The sequence below is a fragment of the Pleurodeles waltl genome, chromosome 10 (assembly GCF_031143425.1).
Source record: "Pleurodeles waltl isolate 20211129_DDA chromosome 10, aPleWal1.hap1.20221129, whole genome shotgun sequence".
Taxonomy (NCBI): domain Eukaryota; kingdom Metazoa; phylum Chordata; class Amphibia; order Caudata; family Salamandridae; genus Pleurodeles; species Pleurodeles waltl.
The window spans coordinates 359,780,619-359,802,654 of NC_090449.1; positions in this window are offsets into that span (position 1 = coordinate 359,780,619).

Below are 22,036 nucleotides of genomic sequence, written 5' to 3' on the forward strand. Positions count from 1 at the left end.
TAAGAGACCTACAGCAATGATATTATAAACAAGGCTCTTAAAACACAAGCTACTCCCAGCTGTAAAACAAAAGTTCCAGGCATGAGATCTTGAAAAGACACTAACTGGTGGGAAGGGTTATTATTTTGGGGTCCCCACTGACCTAGCGTGGATACCCAGAAACAACCTAGACAGATTGTGTGCATCGTGCTGAAAGTTTTGGTGGAGGTCCCATTGCCTTAGGACCACCACTGGCATAGTTATGAGCAAAAATGGTTTGTAAAAGTAATGCCCTGCAAAGTATTATGAGGCGAGTTACCCGAGAGCAGTGAATATTGTAGTATCAACTCTCCCACTATGCTGGGAGAGACACTTTTGATTTGAGGATTTCAGTTTTATGAAAGCATTTACCAATTTCAAGTGTTTTAAGGGGAGAACCACAAGAAATTACTCTGATTAGGTAAATGTGACCAGCGCTATAATACCACCGACCGAGTTCACGCTGTTGTACCTGTTCACACTGTGAGCACCATGGCCACCATGCAGCATGAAGGAGAGAGACAGAAGAAAAAACATTGTTCACCGACGCTGAAGTATATCGGCAATCATGCAATAATCCATATAACGGGGCTAGTCTGTAAGGCGTGACAAAAAACATCCTCAAGGCGGACTAATGTAAAGAATTTACCAATGACATCAGGTGATTTTTGAAAGGCAAGTCCAGGAACGAATGAAAGTAATGGGAGTGTGATGAGTGTTGTAAAAGCTCACAAGAGGCCAAAGTGCTTGCATGCTCAACCTAAAAACTAGCAAAGATGTATACACCAAGCAGAATTTGACAGCCAACATAAAGGATAGTTTTCCTAAATCTACCCCAGTACCATGATTGATAGTACAGGAAGCAGCTCTATGTTGCTGAACAGAGACTTTGAGTTCACAGGTAGCAGCACTACTAAAGAGTATGAAAAACAGAGAAAATGATAGTAAAAAAGGAGTAGAGAGAGCTGCAGACAGAGATGGACAGACAGAAGTTTAGAACAATGAGAGTAAGAGAAGATGAAAGCATATGAGGATCTGCCAGCTGAGAATAAAAAAGAATGGATGGGAACAAGAGAAAAGAGTCTCACAGAAGACGATTAGCTGAGAAATGAGCAAAAACATATACAGAAAGATTGTGAGGGTGACAGAGAGAACAAATTTTAGCCTTTCAGATAAAGAAGAAAATAAACCTGAGTCATGGGCAGAAACATAAACAAGAAAAACACCTTTGAGCCTGCTTCCTAAAACACGTGCAAATGTGAGCAATTGGCTAAATGTGCAATTGTAAAAGCTGCTCTGGAGCCAGTATTGGCATTAATTGGTGAAGTCACTTGAAGCTTCCTGGGACAAAGATGTTTTCTTTTGGTACTCCAAGATGAGCAGTGGAATGCTTGCTTTTAATGGACAGTTATCAAAACAAATGCACTAGGTATAATCTGTATATATCTCATATATATACTTTAGAAGCTCTTTTCATCTTAGCCTAAATGTATATTTTGTGGCAGCCTATATTATTCCGTGTTAATGTAAATTTAAAAATGAGGACTTACACATTCAGGGAGCTTGTAGTATTAAAAATATAGGTAACCTTTCTCTGCTGCATCAAACATGATTCAATTCTGTGGGTCTTTGGTTGCACACATACACATCTGTAGTGATCATATAACCAATAAAGGTTTTATAACATAAAATAGTGCATGCCCCACTGATTAGTCTAAACTTAATTTATTTTCCATTTAATATGTTTGTTATTTTAAATATAGTTACTTGATGGTGAAAGATCAACAAAATAATTACGGAGTATTTTGTTATTTTACAAACACCTCTGATTCCACCTTCGTGTTCACTGACCCCATCCCCTTTGCAGTATTTATACTTCTTTAATGCACTTTAACTGCTGTTGTCAATAGTTTTAGGGGCCCAGATGTAACATTTTTTTCATGCATTGTAGTGAAACAATTTGCTGTGCTGTGTGAAAAGAAGAGGGCAGGAATGTGCCATTTCAATAAAAATATGGTGCTTTGCTGTTATCTGCCTGCTCAAGCACACAATCTGCAGTGTGGCGCCAATGCGGGCACCCTTGTACAGTGGTGCAAGGCTGCCTGTGTTACAGGAAGGATTGTTGTTGTGCAGGATGGGACACTGTCCTGCATGAAAAGAATGCTTGGAGGCATTTTTCTCTTTCTGAGAATGTTGCAGGATGCAGCACACTCAGAAAGAGGAAACAACAAGGAGAAATTAGGATATTTCTCCTTATTCAATCTCCCCTGGGAAGGCATACACTTAATATGCATTCCCATGACTCCCAGTGTTAATACATCTGAAAATCCTTAAAATGCATGGGTGGATGTTTGGGAACACCTAAGCTCCACCAATATACACCCTGCGTGGCACAAGGGCAATGTAAACCCTTGATAAACCTGCCCTGTAATGTCTGAAAAAGCAGGTGATATTAGCATGTGGTGTCCTACCTTCTCTTACCTTCATTATGCCTTTTTCTTATTGTGTCAGATTATCCTGTGATCTGTATTTATTTAACACAGTATATTATTCATCCTATAGAATTGTACATAAACACTGTCTCCTAGTTATAACAGAGATTGAGAAAAATACATTAATCTAGTCAGTAGCTCAAGTACACTATGCGTCACTGGGAAACCTGGGTATAAATCCAGGATTCCCTTCATGACTAAATAGGGTGATCTAATACAAACCAATTTACTTTATGTGTCTAATTTACTTGATAGTGATTTTTGAGAGCACTTTCAAGTAATTCACTTTAAGATGAACTATGTACAAAAACTGACTTGCATGTTTTATTAACCTGTAATGTTCCACCATCCATAACAATAATATTGGCCATGATGTAAGGGCACCAGATAATTGGATCACCTTTTTGTATGTACCTTAAATATTTGAATAGTGAGCAATGACAACTGACCCACCTAGACTGGAACTCTCAACTTTCTGTGTGAGAGTCTCATGCTGTAACCACTAGGCCACAGGTGACTTCTTTCTATATGTTGTCAAGACATATCAATGACATTTAAACTCAAAGGTTTAAATGGCAATATGATGTAAATGTTCCAACACTAGCAATATTTAACATTAAAAACACAAGTAAATAAAAGGACACACTGCCATGAGATACCAGGACTTGAAACTTTAGCCATTGCAGAAACAATCTCTCTCCCTTCCATCCCATTACAGGATGGAAAAGAGAGAGAGAGAAAGAAGTTGACAGGACCATGGGCAGAACCTCAAGGGCCCCCCAGTCCCAACCTGCTTCCCGCCCCCTGTGGGAACAATGTTTTCATCTCTCATGTGGACAGGGAAAAGTATGAAATCTCCACTTTCAGCAATTGGGAGCATTTTGTTTTTATTTGTTTCTGTTTGGCTCTTGCAAACCAAACAGCTACCTTCCGAGGGTGAGCACTTCAGTAGGTAGCAGGAGCCAACTGTGGGGGGTGGAGGTCCCCAGGGCCATGTATGTCTCCAAGAGGGGGCCCCCTCAATGTTCTCAAATTTGCCACATGGGAAGTGGTGGTCACCGGGACAGAGGGTCTACACAGACCCCCTCGTCATTAGATATTATAGCCCCAGGTGGGTGGCAGTCCCATGGTCTTGAAGGATCCATGTGGCCCCCCCATCTAATTTTCTACATTTGGCCACAGGGAGGTGGTGGTCCTTAGAGTCTGGGGATGCATGTGGCACTGTGCATATTAAATTATTGTAGCCCTGTGGGGGTGATGGTCCCTGTGCCTGGGGGGCTCAGAGGGTCCCCATTGATTTTCTATTACTTGCTGAGTGGAGATGGTGGTCCACAGGATGGGAGGGAGTCTGTGTACCTCTCTCACTGGTGGTGGTCTTGGAACTTTAATGAGCACTAGGAGGGGGGCCCCTGCATCCCCTCCTGTATTTTGGAGTGCCCCAGAAACCTGGCCCACCCAGGGGCAAAAAGAAAAGCAAGCACAGGAGACTTGCTTTTTTCCTAAACCCATTCATGAATATTTAAGACTTTCACTGTGACTTTAAAAAATTGCTTTTTAGCCTTGGCTGGGTACCTGGACTAAGGATAGGGGCTCAGTGTATCCCTACCCTTGTCCCTTTTTTTGTATAGTTTTTTGGGGGGACTCAGCTGAAGCTGAGTCTCAATATGGCTGCCAACATTTCCTGGTTGAAGTGTTGCCAGCCAACGAAATCTCAGCACTTGACTGGGACTATTTGCGAAGTTGTTGAGACCGTAGATGTACAAATTTGGATTTCCTTTAATATCTTGAAAATTACTGAATGGTTTTACACCAAATGGGAAAATGCCAATATGTGGATCAAAAGCTAGCTTTTTGCTAAATTTCATGTAATTCTGTCCAGCGTTTCGAGCTGCAGGAGTGGCCAAATGATCTATGGGAATTAACATGGAAACACAAGTTTTGTATTCCCCTCATTTTCTCAACTCCTGCTTTATGGATCACTCCAAACCTTTCCATGTACAACAAGACCCAACTTGCCACTTTGTTTGGAAACTTTTGTGAAGATCTGTCAAATGGTGCCAAAGATATAGTCAAGTAAAAAACACTTTTTCTCTGGAAGCTAGGCGCTAACTATAACTACCTACTGGCAACTGCCAGTAGGTAATATACATAAATATATATTACCTACTGGCGGTCCTTAATTGTGTCTGCCCTCTCCTGTGGGCAGACGTGTGCTGAGGTGGCTGGCTCTCCATATCGTGCTACCCAGGGATGGAGTCCTGGGCCCCTCCAGTTTCCTTATGGGGAAACATGATGACACATCCCAACATTCTGCTTTGCTAGGGGCCTGAGGATGGGTTCCTGGCCCCCTTGATCATAAATACTCCTGGGGATGGAATCCCCGGGTGAAATGGGAATACAGGAAGGTGGCTCCACACAGGCCCTCTTAACCAGTGGCATAAATGCAGCTTTCTTGTGCCGCTCCCCAAACCTTGGACCAACCTGAGGAAAATTGCTCAAATGGCAGCGGAGTTCCATGCCCTCAGAGAGAGGAAAATTAGGTCAAAGCTCACCAAACTTTAAAATGCTCTAGCTCAAACCTCATAGGGCTGATTTCGATTATCCTGGGCTCGTCTTACTTCTGGTTGCATGCTCCATCCACCTGGGGCAGTTACAACAATTCTCCTCACCTCTGAGGAGTGCAATCTTCAAAAAGTTGGTCCTTCTGGCTCTCTGTGCCAGTTCTCCTTAGCAGGATTTGTTGTTGGGTGCTCAAGGGCCGAGGGCATCCCACAAGTGGCCCCCGGGGGAGAGAGGGGACCAGCCTCACTGGATATTAGGGAGACCCACTGATCCTGTGGTCAACTGGATAGAGTCCTGGGTCCCGAGTTGGGGTCAGGCGGTTCTTTCTTCCAGTTGTCTGTGGACATCCCAGGATCTAGCAGCAAAGCACATAGAAAGTTTGCAGACAAGAAAGAGCCTTCCCCTTGTGCAAGAGTTTTTAAAGAGAAGAGGAAGGTTCCAGATGCCAGGCACCCCTAACTAATCCTGGTGTGCCACATCACCTCTCCTCCCCTGTCCCAACTCTCCTGCACAGCATGTTGGAGCAACCCAAAATGAGGTCAACAATCAGCTCTTAGGGTCTCAGCTCCACCCCTCACCGATATCACTGGCAGGGACTTGCACACTAGAATTTCAAAGGCAGCACCCAGTGGTTTGGCTCCAGTTGTCTGGACACTCTCATTTGTTCAGTGGTCTTGGGCAGGCCTATCACTGGTGCAGTGTGAGAGTTGGATGATTGACATAGACCATTCACCCCACCCCACGGCCTCCTCAGGAGCAAGGAGAAGTAGTTCTAATTGTTCTTTTGTGTGGTGGGTGGCATGTGATCCTGCTGCTTGAGAAAAGGTAATTACTGGACACAGCAAGATGACAGCAGGCTGGGTTCTGGTCCTGAGTTGAGCCAGGAGCATATAAAAACTCTGAGTGACCCACAAGATGCACAATTATCATTTTGGAAGTTGCTTTATTGTTTTTTTTTGCATAGGTTACACTCTAATTCAATACTTCAATGGTCTCTGTAGGCCAAGAAGAAAGGAAACTACACTTCAAGGCATTTCTCTCCCTATGTGTTTAATGGAGTGCCACTATAGTTAAAATAGTAAAGCACATTAACTTTCCCTAATAGTGTACACTACCCTCATGTGGCCTATCCCATGTGAATACCAATTCCTGCAGAGTCCCCATTGTGCCAAGCTACTTGTGCGCCGTTGCCGGGATGTGCATGACAGTAGTCTCCCAAACACAGCCTGCACACATGTGTACACATGTACATGTGTAACAAGCCAAGTGGCCCTACCCTTGCAGCATCACAGCTACCCTTATCTTAAAAGGAGGACACTAAATTGAAACATGTGCAGTCTGTTTACCATGGGTGAGACACTGATAGTGAGGCTCACTCACAGTAAAATAATCCAAAAACTGGGTGATCAAAAATGCAAAAAATCTGGGCGTACTGCTGGGCAGAATCCAGTGAAAAAATTATACAATTTGGTTAATGGGAAGCCGTGATTAAACAAAGTTTTGCAGCTTCAGGTTGTACAAATTAGCTACTAAATGGGTATCTATATCTCTCTCATTTTTACCTCAGATGTTAATGCTTTGTTTTTACCTCTTTGTGCATGAAGTCATATGAAAATTTGGTCCATAGGAGTGTGTAAGTCAATGTATAGAAAATGTTACTTAAGACAATGAGAACTACAATGTATAGGAGTCACAGGTCATCCATACTGGTAGGCATTATAACTTAAGATGCCTGTTCTTGAGCAATACAAACTCAGAATTCAAAACATAACCTAGTGGTTGGGGTTGTTTTTGCTAATACGTATTCATTATTATCCTAAAGAACCCTATTTAGAGACCTTAGAAGAACTAAAGATTGATAAAAAACAACTGCAAGTGCCAAAAGGAACTATGTGACAACAACAGTAACCCATTGAGCCACATACATAAAAAATGTGTTCTGTCTGCATGTTTCACCTTATGCTTTGCAGGAGGTACATCATTCCACTGCGCTACTTACACTCTGTGCTGTGCTACACATACTCTGAAGTCTATGGAAGATATTTTAAAAGTCAAGGCCCTCTGCCAAGCCCCCCCTTCCAGAGCCTGTCCCATGGTGCGATGCTAGAGCCCCTGCATAAAAGCAGACTGCCCTGCCCTAGGCTGGGGAGGGAGGAGGTCCACCACATGCAGAAACTAGCCCATAGTCATTCAGTATGTGACAATCAGCCGGCAGACAGAATGTCAGTGGGCAGGTTGATTGTCAGTATGAGGTTGGGAGGAGCTGCTCTTGTGCTGAGAAGAGGAATGCGAGTAACCCAACAGAGAGTTCTTCGGAACTCAGAGTGCCACACCTTGCTGCAGCCCTCAGAATTATGGACAAAAGGCATCCATAACAGGGATCATCACAGACAATGGACATGATGCCCAAATAATGATAACCCTACACAGCTTACACAGCAAATTGTATAATTCCCCAGAGGCGAGTGACCAATGCTCAATTCGACTGACTATTATACAGCCACAAAAGTGTGAGGAGCTAGAGAAGACATTACAATTAACATACATAAATAATCCAAAGAAACAAAGAGGAAAGGGTGTGGTGTAATGACCAGAACTTATGACTATGGAACTGGAGAAGCAGGTTCGAGTCTTGGCGTCAACTCAACATTCTGTGATGCTGGGAAATCACTTAATCTCTCAATGCCAAATACATTTAAAAAATGAATGTGTAATGTAACTAGTGCTCAGGTAAAGCACTCCAGTGCTTTCGCTTGGAGTTTGCCCTATATAAAGCTCCAAAATAAAAAAGAGAAAACTAACGAAACAAAGTAATAAAACGATATACTTCACTCCTGAAGGCACTCAAATGTAAGCATAAGTACTCAATGGTGCAGATGTCAGAGTACAAGAGGGTAGAATTCAAGAGGGTGGAGAATAGAGGAAGGTAGTAGTCTAAGCATTGTTACAGCAGAGTATGCTGGTAAAATGCTGATTTTAATACATATAGGTGTCTTATCTGTTCAAACCAGACGAGAATGGCATTTTAGATAAAAGGATGTGAAATAGATGAGGCCTGAAGAAGGGGAAACTACTGAATATGGATGTCAAAATATAAAATAATGGTGTGGTAGGGGAGGGAGGCTGGGCAGAGAACTGTTAGCACAGTGGGAGAATGTAGAAGGAAAATAGCAGCATTATTTATAATAAGGATTGCGGTATAGAGTAGGACATATATACGTGTGCCCCATCATGTAGGCATTGGAATCAAAGTATGATACAAGATACAATGTATGTTTTCCAGAAGATGAGAGAGGAACAGCCTTGGTAGTGGGAAGTGTCTACCTAGCCATCTCAGCAACCGTAGTTGTCAATTTCCACTTAGCTCATAGTTCAACTCTAGGGCACACATAGACAAAGTGACAGGATCATAAGTAGAACTAGATCACAGAATAGAATTTCCCTTGTGAAAAAGCAAAAGATCAAACCATTATTCATCCGAATCCACGTTGATATAGTGTATTCCTAAATGTGGAAAGTATCGGCCTTATTTAGAGTTTGATGGACTGGATACTAGGTCAAAACAAGGCGGAAAACCCATCCGCCATACTATAATTGCCATAACCTAGAATGCACTTGTAATAATTTACCACAATTGTTGCTGAGTAGTCCATCCTCCAAACCTTAAATAGGACCCCATTTCTTTTATGATGTTTCCAGTAGGGCTTTCTTAACAGTGACCATGAACAAAGGTCTGTAGTTCAGGTTTTGCACTAGCAGAACTGTACTCTCTGCACTGCTAGGCTGCTCTATATAAAGATTTTAGAAGAAAGGGTTAACGGCAACAGCATTTTTTTATATTCCTCTTGATTTATAAGCAGAAAATAGAACAGCAGCACAAAAAAGCATCTCGGAATAGGTAGTTTACTCCCCCATTGCACCCAGGAGATCCCTGTTTAAGTCTCATGAGAAGCTAGCATTTTTTAAGTGATAAATGTAGCACTCATAAAAGATGGGAGAAGTGATGTATGTAGCTGTCATGCAAGGCAAAGAAACACAGCAAATGAAACAGAATCCACTTTACAACGCGGGCAGAGTACCATAGGCTTCTGCTTCAAAACCCTGTGGAGCACCAGCTTCCAAAGGCAAAATCCCTGGGAGGGGTAGGAGAGGGAAAGGCAATTTCTTCCCTGCTGGTATGAATCTCCATTTCTGAATTTTGAAACAAATCATATTTAGAAAAATACATTACAGCGCATTGTGCAGGCTCTTTGAGCAGTCTGGCTAGGGAGTATACAGATTTGTATCAATCATGCAGCTGGTGGAGTCAGCACTGATTTTGACTAAGTGCACCAAGAGAGGGATTTTAAGAGCCACTGGATACACAGGGTTGAGAAGGAATATGCGCCTTGTGACTTGAAGAGGTATTTGGCAGAACAGCGTCTTAGAGCAACTTTACTTCACTCCAGAAGTTTCGCCTGCATCTTGGTAATATTAAGAAAGTCTTGTAATTTTCTCGGGGAAATTTGTTTGTCCCTTAATTTGTCAGCAGTTGTAAAGGACATTACCCTCTTGAGAAATGACACCTTGTCAACTTTCTTACAGCAAATCAAAAGCTTTCAAAATGTGCACCATATTTGTTTACTCGTCATAACTTTTGAGATGGTTTGTTTCTCAAGGTTTCATGCTACGTGATTTGGACCAAATCGAGGAGTAGCCAACAAGTGGAACTACTCTATGACATATTTTTAGTTAAAAAAAAATAGTTGTCTTTCTATGACTAATTGCTGTTTACAGATGCACTGCTTTTGGGTTATAGCAGTCTAAAATGTTACTTAGAAACAAAGAAAAAAGTGAAAATCAGTGCTAGTATTATTAAAAATTTACACCGCTTTATGTCTAAATGTAGTATAAATAATACAAAAGGATGTAGCTGCTTTACCGGATTGAAATGGATTATATAACCTGTTTGAGAGCAACATAATCAAATATAACATTCCACATCTTCAGAACAAAATCTCTTCAATACAATGAATCGCAATATACATGCAAGAATACATGTAAGAACGTGCCGGATGGGCATAACTCAGGGTTTCTGTCAGCATTTAGGAAAAACATAAAACATCGTCGGAATGTATGGACTACACCAGAATCATGAATATTTTCTTTAAGTTCAGAATCTGTTTTTAAGGTATCCCACATGAAGCTGGTATCGCTTGTGAACCATTGTTTGAGCAGGTCTTAGACCAAGGTTCAACGCTATTGGATGATGTTAGAAATGGGGTCTTTGGTTGGCAGTCAGGTTACCCACTGTCCGAGCAAGGACCCTCACTCTAGTCAGGGTAAGTCGCACACAATCCAAATTATCCTGTGCCCACCCTCTGGTAGCTTGGCACTAAGCAGTCAGGCTTAATTTAGAAGGCAATGTGTGAAGTATTTGTGGAATAAATCATATACCAGTACCATATAGCACCACAAAAATACACCACACAGTGTTTAGAAAACTATATAATATTTATCAGGATAAATGCAGGTCAAAATTATTTAAAAGCAATAAGTATATGTTGAGATATCACTGAAAAGTGATATAAAGTGTCTTAAGTCTTTTAAAAGCAAAGCAAAGTCTCTTTCAAGCACAAAGTACCTGGTTTGCGGGAAAACTCTGCTCAAAGAACTGAAATAGAGGAGATGCGTGGAAACAAAGGGGTGTGCGTTGATTTCTCGGGCCGCACACGTTGATGCGTCATTTAGTTTTCACACAGGGACGGCTGTGCGTCGATTTCCAGTGCTCGGTCGTGGGTCCTCTTCGGGTTGCAGAGTTTTCAGACATCCCTGGGACGATGAGTGGATTTCCGGCTCTGGCAGGACAAAGTCACAGGAGCTACGTCGATCCAGTGGGCGTTGCGTCTAATTTTTTACCGCACCACAGGCGCTGCATCGATTCCTCTCTGGAAGTCAGGCTGCATCGTTCCGGCTTGTCTGTGTGTCAATCCGGTAGGGCCATGCGTCGAATTTCCAGTTGCTACGCTGGCGCCGCATCAATCATCTCATTGCGAAGTTGGGCTGCGTCGTTCCGGTTCCACTTGCGATTAAATTTTCACCGCGGTGCAGGCTGTGCGTTGTTTCTGGCATACTGTGCGTCAAATTTCTCTGCACAAGGTATCCTTCTTGTAGAGATGAAGTATTTTGGGTCCTGAGACTTCAGGGAACAGGAGGCAAGCTCTCTCCAAGCCCTTGGAGAGCACTTCTTCACCACAGCCAGAGAGCAGCAAGGCAGCAGGGCAACAGCAAGGCATTAGTCCTTCACAGAAAGCAGAGAGGTGAGTCCTTTGAGCAGCCAGGCAGGTCGTCTTGGCAGGATGCAGGTTCTGGTTCAGGTTCTCTTCTCCAGGAAGTGTCTGAGTTAGTAGGGGCAGAGGCCCTGGTTATATACCCAAATGTGCCTTTGAAGTGTGAGAGACTTCAAAGAGTGGCTTAGAAGTGCACAAGGTCCCCTTTCAGTTCAATCCTGTCTGCCAAGGTCCCAGTACGGGGTGTGGCAGTCCTTTGTGTGAGGGCAGGCTACTGTCCTTTGACATGCAAGTGTCAGTCCCTTCACCTTCCCAGCCCAGGAAGACACATTCAAAATGCAGAGGTATTCAAGTGAGGCTGAGTATCCTGTTTTTGGGGTGTGTCTGAGTGAATGCACAAAGGAACTGTCAACTAAGCCCAGCCAGACGTGGATTGTAAGGCACAGAAGGATTTAAGTGCAGAGAAATGCTCATTTTCTAAAAGTGGCATTTCTAAAATAGTAATATTAAATCCAACTTCACCAGTCAGCAGGATTATGTATCACCATTCTGGTCGTACTAAATATGACTTCCCTACTCCTTTCAGATCAGCAGCTACCACTCAAACAATGTATGAATGTTAGCCTATGAAGGGAGCAGGTCTCACAGCAGTGTAAAAACGAATTTAGAAGTTTTACACTACCAGGACATGTAAACTACACAGGTATATGTCCTGCCTTTTGTCTACACAGCACCCTGCCCTATGGGCTACCTAGGGCACTCCTTAGGGGTGTCTTATATGTAGAAAAAGGGGAGTTTAAGGCTTGGCAAGTACTTTTAAATGCCAAGGGGCAGTGTAACTGCACACACAGGCCTTGCAATGGCAGGCCTGAGACATGGTTAAGGGACTACTTATGTGGGTGGCACAATCAGTGCTGCAGGCCCACTAGTAGCATTTAATCTACAGGCCCTGGCACACGTAGTGCACTTTACTGGGAACTTATAAGTAAATTAAATAAGCCAAGTGGGTGTGAACCAATGTTACCATGTTTTTGGGGAGAGAGCATATGCACTTTAGCACTGGGTAGCAGTGGTAAAGTGGGTAGAGTCCTAAAACCAGCAAAAACAGTGTCCAAAAAGGGGAGGGAGACAGGCAAAAAGTTAGGGGTGACCACCCTAAGGCTGTCAGGTCTAACAGATGAAATCCCATGAAATGGGATATAGGCTGCTATCCACGCATCCAACCTGGCCTGCGCCTGTTCTCAGTGCTTAATGTATAAGTTTAGTTTAGCTAAAATAGTACTTTCAACTGAAGCATCTCGGTGTTTGCTGCTTCCTCTATCTGGAAGAAACCTGATAACACTGCATTGCAAATTATGAAAAAAAAATCAATTTGCATTAGAAAAAATATATCAAGATCATTACGATTCGTACATATGTGGGCTATTTTTTATTTCAGCATTGGTTGCACAGACTTTAGTGGTGAAGATACGAAACAAAACTGATTCTGAAGAGAAGAAAATCGACTTCGAAAATGAAGAGAACGGCTCTTTGGACATGCAGTATCTGTTGTTTAATAGTATAAAGTGCTTCAAGTGGAAAGGGCCAACTAGGACACTGACTTTGAAAGGGATCCCTGTAGAATCATGCATTCATATGCTTATGTTTATGGGCAAAAAACGGCTTGATTTTAACGACTCTAAAACTTTTCAGGTAATTCGTTTTAGGGAAGCAGTAGCTGTTTACATTTCATATTGGGTCATCTTCCATTTTATCAAGAGTATTTTCTTTTTCCAGATGCTGTGTTTCTGCAGTTTCTAATAGTCATTTATATAGTGCAAACTAATCTTTTTTGCCTCTAGTTGTGTGCCTGAATTCAGGTTGTGGGTGGGGCTAGACTGAATGCTCCGGATTTGAGGCTGAAGGAAGTTCAAGTTTCTCAGTGTCCGTCAGTGAGTCATAAAGGTGTTAAAGATTACACATTCTTCCATCCTTTGGACTCTTAGGCCCATATTTATACTTTTTAGCGCTGAATTTTCGTCATTTTTTGATGCAAAAGCAGCGCAAAATACTATGGGCCTTAGTGAGATCACAGAGCAGTGCTCCCTTATGTGCTAATTGCAATAACTGTTTTATGTGAAAGTGTGATGAAAAGCACACACAGCTGTTGAGGGGAGCGGAAGAGAGAAAATATAAACAAAAGTAGGTCTGAATGAGGGAAGTGTGACCCGAGGAATTACATTCAATTTAGAAGGATGGTAGGAAAAGACATTGATAAAGACAAATGAGGTGGTATGTTAAATATGCAGATGTAAGATTTAAGAATGATGTAGGGAGAAAAAGGACATAAACGACTGAGAGATTGTAGAGGAAAGTGTTATAAACGGGAGAAGAGGAAAGATTGAGATAAACTTAAGACCACAGCCTATTTCACAGATTTTTATAGTTAATTCCCAGTATCATATTTTCAGAATTGAACCATTGTCAACTTGTAATAGTCTCAACAATATCATTGATGTTACTCATTTATCTTATACTGCTAACCAACATTGGCAAAACTGATGTGTCTGGCTTATTCTGGGTGTATTTGTTTGTTGCTGTTTGCTGTGTTTGGATGCACTAACAGAAAGCGCAGAGAAGCATCCATATACTTGACAGGCAGCATCCTGCATGAAGCACACGGTTCTAGTTTATACCTATGAGCCTAATCATTATTTATATAGGAAGAGCCTCGCATAAAGAATTCTTATTTGCACTTCTTTCGTCACTCCCCTTTTAGAGGCGCTTCTTTTTTCAACCCACTTAAAACAAACTTATTGATTACGCCTTTTGAGATCGCAGAATGGAACGTAGGCTTCTGTGAACCGCATTTCTGTGGCAACAAAATAGGAGCCCATGCTATGGCAAGGGTGTATTGTTTCATTTACCGAGCGGATAGGTCCTATGCAAATAAGGAAAACTCTTTCCCCCTGTGCATGCTCCAAGAAAATAGAGCATTCACATGGGAAAAAAGACCATGTGGGATGGTTTGAATAATAACCACTAAGGAGACGGTACCCATTTTGTGTCTTACCCCTAAACTTCATCCCTTATTAGGAGGCATCGAGGGTTATGGTTCCCGGGATACCCTTCCACAGAAAGAGAAAAACAGCAGTCATCTACATAGGGCACCGTGAACCCATGGCCTTCTACAAATTTAGGCATCTTCACAAATATGGGCTGGTGGTCACCAGCTGCCCCATTTCTCGTTGCTGCACTGTCTACAGATGGGTGCACCTAGAACTGATGCACGTCTACGCAAACTAGGGCTGTGCACTCTTTATAATAGGCCCCCCACCCATTGCTAAGGCTTAGGGTCTGAATCATTACATGGAGCATGAGGTGTTCTTCAACTTCTACCCAATATGTCTGCCGAAGTTTTGCAATATATCATGTAGCAAGTGTGGTAGCGGGATTGAGTAATTCCGTTGCAGTTTAAAAGACAAACCTCTTAACCCAATTTTCTTTTCCGTTCGAAGAGTATCATTTTTCGTTTTGCGAGATTTGAAAAAAACATTTATGCATCTCAAAATAGCATGAAAATATCGAGGTATATGTCACAAATAACGTGAGCAGTGTTTCGTTTTATTTTTCACTCTCAAGTTTGTCTAAAAAAACAATCCACTTGATCCTTTTGGTCATGGGATCAATTTATGATCGCAGGTCTCCAGACTGTAAAATACAACAGGATTTTGCTTGTTTTACCTAGATCATTCTTTCCCTTTCTCTCACTCTATCTCTTTCTCTCTCTTTGCTTCCTTTCTCTGCCTGTCTTCCGCTATCTCTTTCCCTCTTTCTCGTCGCGTTCTTTAAAAGTCTATCATTTAAATTCTGGTTTCATAAGCATGTGCAGTCATGAATACACCTTTCCCTTAAATTTAGCTGCATATTAATTTAGGAACTGATCGTGAACTCATTTGATGGCCAATCATAAAATTCATTCCACTCTTGAGAAATGTACTCCATTTATGATGCCGTGCATTTATTTTTAAGTACCGGGCACTGTCATAAAATGCTAATTAATATTGATCACATTTTCGTTTAAAGGAAATGTTCAGGAGGGCTCTTTAGGTGGTTACGAACTTAAATATGTGTAGATAATTTCGAAATATATTGAATGCTTTCAACTTTTTTAAAAATAAAGATGCACGGATTATCACTGCCTTTCATATTTTAGAATGTGAGAAATGAAGAAAAAGCCTGTGAAAACAGGTGACCACTAAAAATGAAAAATGTTATTTTATAATTGAGTTAATGTATTGACTGTCATCTCCTTCCACCATCATTCATTAAAATACTAAAGAATGTTGAACTTCCACGATTTTTTTGCAAATGTTTTAAATAATGGACTCATGATGAATAAACAAATCAGAACGTTGCTGCATTGTAAAGAGTTTGAACAGAAATATCCTTAGTAAGAAATTGTGATTTTGGTTGAGAGGGCTGAAACCCTTCCCAAGCAGCAACCACAATCCTTGTCAGGGCGAAGTCACAAGCAGACCCTACATTAACTTGAGCTCAGCCCTCAGGGAGCTTAGCAAAAAGCAGCCAGGCTTAACTCAGAGGCAATAAGTAAGGTATTTGTTCAACACTACAACCAGTAACACAGTGAGAACACCATAAACATTATCCCACACCAGATTAGTAAAATAGTGTCCATTTTAATGAATAAAACAAGACCAAAATGGAAAAACTGCGATCAGTTCTAGAGATATGTAATCTTAAATATTTTACTGACACTAGCGACAAAAAACACAAAGCATCAACTGTGGCTATTCGGTCACATTGGACCAGGACAAAGACACAGGTTCAGGCTGTCTGCAATTGAACCATTTTCAACTTTTAATATTCACAACAATATCATTGGTGTTACTCATTTATCTGATACTTCTAACCAACATTGGCAAAGCTGATATTTCTGGCTTATTCTATGTGTTTGTTGCTGTTTGCTATGTTTGGATGCAGTAACAGAAAGCTCAGAGAAGCATCCATATACTTAACAGGCAGCGTTCTACATGAAGCACAGGATTCTAGTTTATACCTATGAGCCTAATCATTATTTATACAGGAATTACCTCGCATAAAGAATTCTTATTTACGCTTTTTCGTCACTCCCCTTTTAGAGACACTTCTTTCTTCATCCCACTTAAAACACTGATAGAATATAAAAGGGTTTGGAGTTTGAGGTAAGTTGGTGAAAATGCACCTGTAAGACAGGGTAAATGTTCAAATAAAAAGTGTTGTAACAATAATAATGATGCAATGCAATATGCAGAGTGTGCAGTGGAACAATCCCTATATTAGATGTGTAAATAAGATAAATGAATAGATACATGTGTCACTGATTACAAAAAATATCTACTGATAGTGGTGTTATTTTCAGAAAAAGGGTTTTGGAAATAATAGAGTATAGAGTGAAACTTGCACTTTAAAAAATTGTAATTCGCATGAAAACTGAAGCACTTCACATCTGTTTAGGAGGTTCAGGCTGTCTGCAATGGAGCGGCTTGAGGGACCTTGCACTTTAAAATTGTAATTCACATTAAAAAAGAAACACTTCACATCTGTTTAGGAGGTTCAAGCTGTCTGCAGTGGAGCAGCTAGAGGGACCCAGTTAGGATCGTGGAGCAAGAGTACCAAAAATCTTGGTTGCAAAGCATTGTGAGGTCCTTCTTCACACAGCGGAGGAAATGCAACAGTTCAGAGGAGCTTTGTGGCTGCAATGTGAGGCCCGGAGTTGTTGTTGAGGATCCCATCAATGAGGGCTTATGATACAAAGTCCCCCATGGAGAATGTGTTGTGCAGAAGATGGGATGTGTTGGTTCTGATGGGCTGCGAAGCTGCTATGCGGAGTCCTGGCATAGGAAAATGTTGAAACAGCAGAGGCAATCTATTCGTTCTGTTCACGTTTGTGCCAGGCAGCAGAAGAGATTAGTTGGTTCGACTGGATCCACAGATGTGCTGGCAGACCCCCATCAGGCCCCTTTCCAAGGGTCCATGACTGATGTGGCACACTTGACGTGGTAGGACTCACAGTTGCAGAGTCCAAATGCTAGTTACAAGAGACTAGGTGCTAGTAGCAGGAGTCACTTCGGTGGTCCTGTGTAAAGGTTGCAGGTACAGTCCCTCTCACCCAGGTAGGAGGGCAGCAGGTAAACACAGCATGGCAGGCAATCCCTCAGCGCAGCAGTCCAGCACAGTGGCTGTCCTTGCAGCAGCACAGCAGTCCTTCTTCCTGGCAGGGTCTTCCACAGGTGCACTGGACAGTTGATATCTGAGGTCCAATATTTATACTGGTATCTTCTTTGAAGTGGGAGAAGCTTCTAGAGTTTTCCCTTTGAAGTGCACATATTTCCTCCCTCCCCTGCCCTGGCACCAGACCAGGGGGTATGTAATCCTCTGTCTGAAGGCAAGACAGAGCCTTCAGGTGTAAGTGGGGCTGTGGTTACTTCCATCCTCACATCCTGCCAGTCATGACTCATCCAGGCACATGCATGCTCTCTATTATGTGTGGCTGTCTAGTACAAATACACAAAGACCAACTACACCCTGTCAGGTGGCCCAGAGACAGGCTGCTAGCACTAAATGGCTAGTGTAGGGAAATGCCAACTTTATAAAAAAGTAATCTTCAAAAATGTAATTCATAATCTGGCTTGAATTTAAGAGAGGATTTTTCATTACAATTCCAAACATACCAAACATGAACTGTTTACTTTTTACCTGTTTTCCATTTGGAAGGTACAGGTTACTAAATGTAATAAAGGAACTCCAGTGTTATCCTATGTGAGAGGTAGGCCTTGCAATAGTAAAAAACAAACTTGAGTTTTTCACTATCAGGACATGTAAAACTTAAAAGTACATGTCCTACGTCTTGAATACAGTGTATCCGCCTCTGTGGGCTATTTAGGGCCTACTGTATGGGTGACTTAAAGAGAATTAAAAAGGTGGCTTTGGCCCTAGCAAAAGGTTCATTTTGCCAGGTTGAAATGGCAGTTAAAAACTGCACACAGGGTGCAATGGCAGGCCTGAAACATTTTTAAATGGCTGTTGAAGATGGTGGCACAATTAGTGCTACAAACCCACTCATAGCATTTAATTTACAGGCCTTGGGCAAATGTAGTAGCATTTTACTAGTGAGTAAACTAATTGTGGTGAGTGAGGGTAAGCAAATTCTGCCCTGTTCAGAGGAGAGAGCACAATCACTTTAGCACTGGTCAGCAGTGGTAAAGTGTACAGAGTCCTAAGGCCAAAAAAAATGAATTCAGCCATAAAAGTGGAAGGTAAAGGTTTATGGGTCACCTTACAAAGAATGCCAGGTCCAACATCCATTATAATTCTTGTTTTAGTCCAACGGAACTGGTTTTTGAGCAGTGCAAAGAAGCTATTGTGGCCACAGCTAAGGCAGTGAAGGTGCTGTTCCTTGGGTGTCATTGCTGGTGCATTGTCCTGCTCTTCTTGAACAACAGTGAAAGACATCTCTCGCTTTCCATCTCCCTGACTGACATAATGTGCACAGAGGCACAGTCAAAAAATGGGCGGCAAACAATGGCAGTTGGTAAGATTTGAGAGATGTGGTGCTGGGTTTAGCAGAAGGTGGGGTGAAGGCAGAGCATAGGGGGTTCACATTAAGAGAGCAGAGAATTTTTCGGGAGTTGTCAGGGAACTCAACAGTACAAGGTTATTAAACTTGAAATGATGACTGATTCAGGTTTCTTGTCATTTAAAATCCTGATGTGCAGATTGCATTTACACTGCAGCCACGTGCTCATTAATTTGATCCCCTAGCACTTTACATCAAATACTGCCTAAAAGCTGCACCAGGCTGCCACACCACTGGAGCGACCCAACACTCGCATCTGTCTTGACTAAGTACCACCCTAACCCTCACCACCTCGAATTTGTCTTCGCCTGCACTCACATACGGCTCTCAGGGCCCAAACCTTCAGTGCCAATTGAAACTGAAGGTTTGTGATGGGCCCTGACAGTGTCTGGGTGTTATCAATTCAAAGTGCTTTTCAATCACAATGCACTTATTGCGTAATGTAACTGGATGTCCAATACCTTCGGGTCGACTTTGCGCTACGTAAACATTGCAAAAAAATGCACAAAAAGGAAAAAAACAAACCCTTAAGATAAAGAAAGACAACTAGGTACATATTTACTGTCTGATTTCTATAAAATAACATTAAGTAAAACCAGAAAATCTTGGTAAGTCGCGGCTTCCCTGCTTAAACTACCTGATCTAGGGCAAATAATTTATCTCACCAAAACTCTTTTGTGTCATTATCGTGTAGAAAAGCACTTTCAAATAGTTTGGAATATCAATTGTACAAAAATCTATTCTGTTTTATTAAATAAACTGTAAATTTGATCTATAATGATGTAGGCCACATACAGGGTTACATGATAACTGTTTTGACTCTCTGTTCACTTCTCCTGTTAAAAACTATTGCTTTTAATTAGCGCTTGTCAGTGCAGTCTTTCCGGACACACTTCTTTTGGTTGTGGTAGTAGAATCTGGAGGGTGGCTGTTCTGTCAGCCTCGTGAAAATCTGCCTGCCTATGAAGCAGCAGTCAAACTGTCCTCAAGCACACTGCGCAGTTTGTGTCTCTGCTACCTGCTTACCGATAAGATCTAGAGGGATCAAAAAAGCATGCCCTTTGTCATTGCACCATCGGCTGTCAGGTTCCAACTCTGCTACGCTAGGTCGCATATTATTACTAGCACACTGTAGTCACCTTTTTTAGAAGAAGCACGGGAGATTATTTAAGGCCCGAACGAAGGAGCACATGATCTCTTTTGCTGAAGTGGCAATCTAGGCTCGAAACTTGAGTAGACCATTTATTATAGAGAAACTGGGTGCTGCTTAAATAGCAATCCTTTCGAAACAATTTCAGCGGTGTGTTCCCCTCCAGAAATAAAGGTGGTGAATACTTCCCAAGGTCGTATCATTTATTGCGACACCCATGCCCATGCTTTGCAAAAATTATCGTGCTTCAAAGGATTACCTTGTTTTTGCAGTTATATACAGTATGAACTCAATCCCGAAGGTGTACGAGAGTTTTCCATGAGCATCAATTACATTGCATAAGGTCACATTCATTTTTGTTTTTATGCTCAAAGAGATTAAGGCCATCATTAAGACATCCGTCCGTCAAATTATGACCACAGCTGGATTTCTGCCACAGGAAGGACGGAAATGTGGCTGTGGCCATATTGGCGGATGGCGCCGCTGCTACCACCAGCAGCGCCACGCCAGTAGACCGCCGCCAGCTCTTTTATGAAAAATAATATGGCCTGGCGGTGTTCTGCTGGCGGGGGTGGCTGGCAGTAGCAGCGCCCCTTCCCATCCCCTGCCGGAAGATCCCCTGGATGCAGGTAAGTTGGGTTTCCGACAGGGGAGGGTGGTGGGGGGATTGTGTGTGTGTGGGGGGGGTGTACATGAATGTGTGAGTGTGTGCGTGAATGCAAATGTGTGTGTAGTGTTGTTTGCGTGGGTGTATGCATGTGTGAGAATGCATGTATGAATGTTAATGTTAATGCATGTCTGTGTGTCAGTGTGAATGTGTGTACTGATGTGTACGAGAATGTATGGATGCATGCGTGAATGAATGCGTGTATGCCTGTGTGGGTGAGTTTGTGTATGGGTGGTGCATGTCTGTGAGTGTGCTTGAAGGAGGGTGGTGGATAGGATGGATGGAAGGGGTTTGGGGGGAGTCAGGGGAGTGTGTGGGGGGGGTGGGTAAACCTCCTACCAATGACAGGGAAGGAATTCCCTGTCACTGGTACGGCCTACCGCCATGGTTTTCGTGGTGCTGCGAATGCCACAAAAACCATGGCCGCTGGGATGGAGATTCCTGTCTCTGGCCCGCAGCTGCTACCTCCATGGTGGTCGGTATGGTAAATTGGCAGGTTGGCTGCAGCCAACCTGCCAATGTCGTAATGTGGCGGTATGTACTGCCAGCCTGTTGGCTCTACTACCGCCACATTATCATCGACCGCCGGGGTCATGATGACCCCCTAAGTGACTTACCCAGAATCACAGGACGTTGAGACAACACAGAGACTAAAAGTCAGTTCCCCAGTTCCACAGTCATCCGCTCTGGCACTTACTCCACATTCACATCTGGCCGTGAGTTCATTCTCTTACTTGGCAACTGTGCATGGCTGTCAGCTATTCCTTAATTTTTGCCTTACACAATATGTGGTATGAAGCTCCTTTAACTTGGTTGCGCCAACTCCTTTAAAATTTGATCAGACACACATGTGCAGTGCACATCACTTTTGCTGCATGCCACAAGTATGCTGGCTGGCAGTGAGACCCAGGAGCACAGATGCTCTGATGCTCCTCCTCCTCCAGCCTTCATGCACCTGTGCTGAGGTTGACTGGAGTTTTCATGCCCCGCAGTGTCCCCTACATGGGTCCTGGACCAGACTACGTGATCAGCGCCCATACTCCACCTGAATCGGCCTGTATCTGCCAACATTTCTGCTCCATCGGTGGCGATGACAGTGGCTGGTTGAGACAGTCTGCCCCTCATCGGTCCAGTGCTCCTCCACTTGCACTCATCAGCCCCAGTATCAGTGCTAGCTGGCAATGGAGGTCACCGGTGAGTAGCAGGCTGCTGTGTCCTGGTGTGTTGCGCTTGGGGGGGGTAAAAGAGCAAGACAGTAGG